General features: G+C 42.4%; 1 pseudogene; it reads left to right on the top strand.

Annotated features, from left to right (window-relative positions):
* Positions 1-4,165: 4,165 nt before the first annotated feature.
* On the top strand, positions 4,166-5,205 carry LOC118555096 (L-lactate dehydrogenase A chain pseudogene; annotated as a pseudogene).
* Positions 5,206-8,169: the final 2,964 nt, after the last annotated feature.

The following is an 8,169-nucleotide window of genomic DNA, read 5'->3' as shown; positions in this document are numbered from 1 at the left end:
GTGAAAACACATCAAAGTCGTGGGGGGCGGGGGCAGGGGCAGGGGGGAAACACAAAAGGCATAAAAAGAAATTCAAGGCGATCTACACAAGCACACACACCCTAATTCCATAAATCTACTAAAATATACACAAAGGAAAAAGTCATGGGTGTGTACAACGACTTAACTTGGTATGTTGTTCTAGTGCTATTTAAAATGCACGTGTCACCTAGCAGGATTTTAGTTGCAAGCACCCGAAACCTCCACCCAACCTGGGTTCAGTAATGAAGCAATACGTTCATTCACATACAGCAAAGCCCAGAAGTACTTGGAGTCTCCACCATAGTTCTGTGTGCACCCAGCTTCATTTTCCACCACTCTCCCTAGCTCCTCTGCCTTTCTCCATATGCTTTGTCCTTAATTTGGCTTCAGCAGCACTTAAAAACAACAACAACAACAAAGGCTCTAGCTGTTCTAGAAGCAGGGGGATTTTTCTCTTTCCCCAGCCACAGAACACAAATACTGAGGTTCATTCCAACTGAATTAACTTGAGTTCCTTGCTCACTCCTGAACAAATCACTGTGGCCAAGGGCATGGGGTCACACAGAGTCATTTAAGTCAAACAGGGCTAATTTGAGGGGAGGGAGGGAAAGAGAAGGAAAATCCCACCCAAACCACATCACTGATTAACAACGGACAAGAAGTATTAGACAGCCACCAAAGCAGGATAAAACTGACCACCACTGAAATACCCTGCACAGGGCATTGGTTTTACAAGTTAGAGTATCGTTCAGTGAATTGCTACACATCCACTTAAAAAGATGTAACAATACAAAAAGATGTCCCCAATGTGCTTTATATGGAACGAGTAGATTACAAAACTCTTGGAAAGATATACACCTATTCATTAATGGAAGTCTTCTCGATGCAGGGGCATCATGCTTGGTTTTCATGATTTTCGTGTTAAACTTTTACTTGTGCTTCTTACTTTCCCAAAAGTTTTATAATAAAACCTGTTACTTTGTGAAGAGGAAAAAACACCCATTCTGTTACCTTTCTGCTTTTTATGGATCTGCCTATTTCTCACATCATTTGCCCTTTCCTGTTAATCCTCCAATAGAGGCAGGGTTTTGTTTTGTTTTGTTAGGGAAATAGGTCCAACAAAATAAAGTGACACGCCCAGATTCTCACAGGACCTTTTTACAGGCATCAATATGAAAATCAAGTATCTGGGTTTCTGTTACGGTACTGTTCCACATCCCTGTTCCACCTTGCCTCCCCTCCGATGAGAAGGGCTATCACTCTTTACACACCTCCACCAAACAGAATCAGTGCTGACAGAAGGACCTCTCCACTAGGCACCAGGAAGCTTCACCATTTCAAGGGACTGCCAATACTGGTCACTGCAGAAGGCGATGAGGGGCCCCCTTCTGGAAGAGGACCGTTAGTGACATGCCGTCCATGAACTACTCCCAGGAGCCCCCAGAAGTGGTACGTGGCTACCAGCTGCTGCCAAGCCTGTTGGAACATGAAGCCTGACTCCATTTCCACTGGTTATTTTGTCCCGCTTTAATTACCGGTGCCTGTGTGACAGAGAATGGATTCAACTGTCAGGGAGCAGGAACTCTCTTGGCCAACAGGCCCAAAGACGTGCTGGGCTGTCTTTCTGATCGCTCTATCAATAGCCAGCATCAGTGCTTCCCTTGGAAAAAGGGCATTAAGGGAAAGATCAAAATGCCAGATCTATGCCCTCTGTGAACCTCGCCAGATGGGATTCAGACAAATAATTGTCACACCCCCACCCTCATTACCAGAGTCAAAGCTCTCAAAGCTGCTAGGAACAGTTTCTTTTGTCCTTCATGCATTTTCCATGAAGCAGCAGCCTTTCTCTAAACTTGGACTAGTATTTCAGATTGCCCAGGCCGTACGGAATCTGAGAATTCTCGGACTAATGGAAAACTTAAGGTCCTTTTAAGGGGACTGAAAGCTTCAAAATTCTGTGATTCCAACATCAACAGACTTCTTGGAGGACATTTTCCTGATCTATGGCTACACTGAGGGCTGTAGATTTTTCTATGTGGCGACACTGAGTGCTGGACTCCCAGGAAGATCAGGTCTCTGCTTCGTCTACCTCTGGGTCACGTGACTAATCCTGGCCAACTCATTGTGAGTGACAGTGGCACTGTCATTTCAGAGACAAAGCACTTCACGGACAGGGAGATGCTCCATTAGCCCCACCTGCACCCTCGCCATGCAAATACACATCGAGACAGGCGTGCTGCAAGTCAGAGTGGCCTTTATCACTGAGCCAACCCTTGGAAAGGTCTCCCAGACCCACAGCCAATACTAAGTGAAAGAAAAATAAGTGTATTTTGGGGCGCCTGGGTGGCTCAGTCCGTTAGTGGCTGCCTTCGGCTCAGGTCATGATCCTGGGGTCCTGGGATCGAGCCCCGCATCTGGCTCCCTTTCTCCCTCTCCCTCTGCCTGCTGCTCCCCCTGCTTGTACTCTAATAAAAAATTAAAAATCTTTTAAAAAATTTTTTAAAAATAATAAAAAAAAAATAAAAGAAAAATAAGTGTATTTTAAAGATACTTAAATCCAGGGTGCCCGGGTGGCTTAGTCAGTTAAATTTCCGGCTCTTGATTTCAACTCAGGTCATGATCTCAGTGTCCTGGGATCGAGCCCCCACCGCAGGCTCCATGCTCAGTGTAGAATCTGCTTGAGGATTCTCTCTCCCCCTCTCCCCCTACCCCCACTCGTTTTCTCTCTCAAATAAATAAATTTTTAAACATCAAAATAAAAAGTAAAGATACTTAAATCCTGTCTCGATTTTTATAATAACACCTTGACTCACATAAGTGTTTAATATGAGACAGTGTTGGGCACTTGACATGCATTATCTCACTTTTTCTTCAAACCAACCTGGTAAGATATAGTCCATTATGATTCTACTTCACTGAAGAAACAAAGAAGTAACTCATCCAAGATCACACAGCAACTGAGTCATGAGACCAGGATGAGACTCCAATATTTGCACTCATAACCACCACATTGCTACTGTGGAATGGAGTTTAAAGAGAAATGAAATAAAGAAGCCAAAGGTAAGCTACATAATAAATAGCAGAGTCAGAAGAATGAGTGAAGAAGGGAATAAGAAAGCCTTAAGGTATTGACTTAAGACAATTGACCATTAGAAGAAAAGTAGGCACCTTTGGGAAAAGCCCCCAAGATCATGTTCAGCAATTTATACCAGGAGAAGGATCACCAGTTAAAAACCACAAATGAAGAAATAAATGAGCAGTTATCTTAACTGAAAAACATTTGTGTAAAAGGAGCATATCACAATCTATAGGAAATCAGTGTAGGAAAGTTTTGCCTATTTTTTTCAAAGATTTATATATTAGAGAGAGAAAGAAAGAGAGCATGAACTGAGGGCAGGGGGCTGGGGAGCAGACACCCCGCTAGGCAGGGAGCCTGACCCAGGGCTCGATCCCAGCACCCTGGGATCAGGACCTGAGCCAAAGGCAAACACTTAACCAACTGAGCCACCCAGGCACCCCAAGTTTTAAATGTAATAATCTTCACCTATTTTCCTATTGAGTAGGAGACTCAGCAATTTTGCCCTCACAAAATATTTTACTTCTACTAATGATCCAGATGCCAACTTTCACAGAATCCCAAGAAAATGTCAGAATTTTATTAACCATTCATTTGTTTAGAATATCAGACTTTGTGTTCCACTGGACAGTAAATCAAAGGACCCAAGTAACATTGAACCAGAGTCACTAAGGCCTGTCATAAGCTGCAAATACCTACATTTCCCCTTTTAAGACATTTTTCAGGATAAATAGACATCTCCAGAAGTTAGTAAGGAACATATATCCAAAGCCACAATTTCAAGCAGTAAACCTGAAAAATGATTCTTTGATAAATTAAAATTTACATTTTCTAATAATGTTGACAAGAATCTACATATATACACACTTACATATTTTATTAGGCTTTGAGGAAATCCAACTGGAAGAATCAAGATAAATGTACCATGTCTCAATATTTCCAAAGCTTAACTCCTCCTAAGTACTAACAATGAAAATACCTATCTTAGAGTGTCGGAACAGTCTGCCAAGACCGGATCCAACCTCGTGTGCCGCTGACGCCCGCCCCACGTGCACTCCCAACTCCTTTTGGTTCTAAGTCCAAAATGGCAACTCTCAAAGATCAGCTGATTCAGAATCTTCTTAAGGAAGAACATACCCCCCAGAATAAGATTACAGCTGTTGAGGTTGGTGCTATTGGCATGGCTTGTGCTATCCCAGTATCTTAATGAAGGACCTGGCAGATGAACTTGCTCTTGTTGATGTCATGGAAGACAAACTGAAGGGAGAGATGATGGATCTCCAGCACGGCAGCCTTTTCCTTAGAACACCAAAAATTGTCTCTGGCAAAGATTATAACGTGACTGCAAACTACAAGCTGGTTATTATCACAGCTGGGGCATGTCAGCAAGAGGGAGAAAGTGGTCTTAATTTGGCCCAGCGTAACGTGAACATCTTTAAGTTCATCATTCCTAATACCATAAAATATAGCCCAAACCGCAAGTTGCTTGTCATTTCCAATCCAGTGGATATCTTGACCTATGTGGCTTGGAAGTTAAGTGGCTTTCCCAAAAACCATGTTATTGGAAGTGCTTGCAATCTGGATTCAGCCTGGTTCCATTACCTAATGCGGGAAAGACTGGGAGTTCAGCCATTAAGCTGTCACAGGTGGGTCCTCGGGGAGCACGGAGACTCCAGTATGCCTGTATGGAGTGGAATAAATGTTGCTGGTGTCTCTCTGAAAAATGTGCACCTTGACTTAGGCACTGATGCCGATAAGGAACCGTGGGAAGAGGTTCACAGACAGGTGGTTGACAGTGCCTATGAGGTGATCAAACTGAAAGGCTACACTTCCTGGGCCATTGGACTGTGTGGCAGATTTGGTACAAAGTATAATGAAGAATCTTAGGCGGGTGCATCCAATTTCCACCATGATTAAGGGTCTCCATGGAATTAAAGTTGTCTTCCTTAGTGTTCCTTGCATCTTGGGACAGAATGGAATTTTAGATGTTGTGAAGGTGATGGACTCCCGAGGAAGAGACCCATTTGAAGAAGAGTGCAGATACACTCTGGGGGATCCAAAAGGAGCTGCAGTTTTAAAGTTTTCTAATGTACCACTTCACTGTCTAGACTACAATGGGATTTTAGTTGGAGGTTGTGTATATTGTCCTTATCATCTGATCTGTTACTCAAGTTATATTAAAATGGCCTAAGAAAAAACATCAGTTTCCTAAAGTTCCAAATAGGAATGGTTCACCAAACCCTGCAGCTGTATCCCGATGCTGGATGATACCTGGCTTTGTAGTCCTAAGCTGGTCAGTGTAAGTTAGCCCCACCATCTCAGAGGTACCACTGTCAATATTACATAGCTGCAGTTGCTCTTCACACCAGATGTGTGTTTACCGTGTGTTGTCACTTCTGGTTCCTTCACCCAACACCCAACATGCCTAGTCCATCTTTTTCAGTCCATCACATCCTGGGATCCAATGTATAAATTCAATATTGCATGTGTTGTGCATAACTGTCCTAAAGGATCTTATTTTGTGTACCATATATGTCAGAATATAATGTACATGGCCATATGATGTAAAAAGACAATGCAACCAACTATCTAAGTGTCATACCAACTAAAACACCAAATAAATTTTGAACAGTGACTCCTTTTTTTTTTTTTTTGAAAAAAAGAAAACACCTATTTTAACTTGACCCACAACTATGGGTTTGCTTTAGAATTTACGAAATTGTCAGTTTCAGGCTCTACCTGCCTTCCCATTCTGCATTTCATTCCTGGTTTCAATTCCCCTCCTTTTCTAGCCTATAGCATTTTCACTTAGGGCTGAATTTCAGCAGAGGACAGAGCCCCCCACTAGGAGAGGGGGGTGCCATCTGCAATCCTTAGTAAGCTGTGCCTCTAAACACATAAAAGGAATCAACCAACAAAAACAAAGACCAGGGCAGCGGTGGGGGGGGGGGGGTCACCCATGGGACAGTTACAAAAGGTCATGTCCATTGAGTATAAACACTCTAGAAGGATTCCAAACTTCATGATTCATCTGGTGTTTTTTTTTAAGCAACTGAAAGCCAAAAAAATAAATAAATTTTGGAATGGGAGGAGACACAATAAAGAACTCTCCATCCATCATCCTTTCCCACACATGACTCTCTCTCTCTGGTTTGACTTCTCAGGGATCCCAACACACACCATACCAGTACTTATTCCCAACCCCTCACAAATGTTCTTCCCAGATTCTTTTCCTATTCAGATCCTATGCATCCTTCAGAGCCCCATTCAAGTGCCACTACCACCATGAAGCCCTCATGAAAACTCAATCCCTTGGGATCTTTCTTCCTCTAAGTATCTATTGTTCCAATCTTCTTTTACCACACACTTAGGATAGGGTTGGTTTGCCAACATCTCTATAGGATTAGTCTTGTTCTTCCACTTAGAATCCTTAACAACGGTCTCTTACAATTGTTTATTCCCCTGTGTATTGATCATGATCCTGATTACATAGCATAGGCTCCGTTTAAGTTAAGAAAATTATGTATATTATTGAAAATGGAATGACAAAAATAGAAACTTAAGGATTAAAGTCCAATTTCCTCAACATAAGCAAATATCAGTCTTAATGGTGACCAACCTAACCCCCATGACCTGATTCATTTAAGAACCTTCATTTAAGAACCCATAAATAAATAATTTTTAGATATTCATTCTTTCTGGGAGAAGACAAAAGGTTACAGCCTTGGGCTTTGACAGTAACCTTCTAACCCATTCTCTGGAGTAATGTGGCCTGAGAAAAACAGCTCAAAAATCATGCCAAGACTGGGTTTCTTTAGGGGAGATTAGTATGGAAGCAGGGGCTCCCCTGCTATAGGAATACGGATTTTCTAGAACCCTTGGCTTCAGTAGTAGCAGCTTTTGACCATTATGCAGCAACCACTGCTAGGCATGTCAGACACAAATTCTGAAAACCTAACATTAATACACATTCATGAGAAATTTTGAAATTCAATTTAGTTATGTTATTGAACAGAAATCTATCACTGAAAACAAGCTGACTAGCCAGTGATAGGGGATAGGTGAGTTCAATCTAATTCACACTGTTAATGCCTTTCTTCCCCTCCCATCTTAAATAGCAGCCACACTGCTTGGACAGAATTTCCCTCACCCCCAAAACAAGCCACTCCACGTCATCTCATTCCCCCCCATGCCTTGCTACAATGATTCTATCAGTTGTGGGCAAAAACTCTGCTCCTCAGTTAGCAGTAGCCCTGGCTACCATAACTGGTTGAGTTTAGTCCAAAGTGAAAACAGCTTTTGTATGATAGTTTGGGGAGAAGATCTCTGCCTGCGAAGTCCAGTGCTGTGGAGTGAACTGCATTCCCCCAAAATTCCTATGTTGAAGCTCTAATCCCCTATGTGATAGTATTTGAAGATGGGACCTTCAGGAGGTAATTAGGTTTATCTGAAGTAATGAAGGGGAGGTCCTCATGATAGGATGGGCACCATTACAAGAACAGACACCAGATAGCTTGCTTCCTCTCTTCCTGAGGATGGAGACCTTTGGAAAAGGACAGACCTCTTGAGAGAAATGGAAACAATGGCCTGATGGTATTACACCTAATCCCACTTGAAGTTTGGGTTTCTTTCACTTGCAAATAAAAAATCTCTAAACATGTAGAAACTATATATGCACAAGGTTAAGGTTTAAAAGATTGAGGAAACATGAAAGCATTGAATTTTGAGGATAGCAAGACGGATGGATTTTCTCTTATTTTGAAATCAGTTAACCTTCATTAAGGTCTTTAAAAAGGTCAAATATATGCATTATCTCATTTAATCCCCTTTTTACAAGGAGCAACCTGTAACTGCTGCTTTATTTTATTACTGTTTCTTTAGAGAGGGGAAGAGAAAGAGGGAGAGAGAGAAAGGGGGGACGGGCAGCAGGAGAATCTTAAGCAGGTTCCACACCCAGCACAGAGCCCAACACGGGGCTCGATCTCACAACCCTGAGATCATGACCTGAGCCGAAATCAAGAGTCAGAGGCTTAACTGACTGAGCCACCCAGGTGCCCCTGTAACTGCAACTT

The sequence above is a fragment of the Halichoerus grypus genome, chromosome 14, assembly GCF_964656455.1.
Source record: "Halichoerus grypus chromosome 14, mHalGry1.hap1.1, whole genome shotgun sequence".
In the NCBI taxonomy this organism is placed as follows: Eukaryota; Metazoa; Chordata; class Mammalia; order Carnivora; family Phocidae; genus Halichoerus; species Halichoerus grypus.
This window is presented reverse-complemented; position numbering and strand designations above follow the sequence as displayed.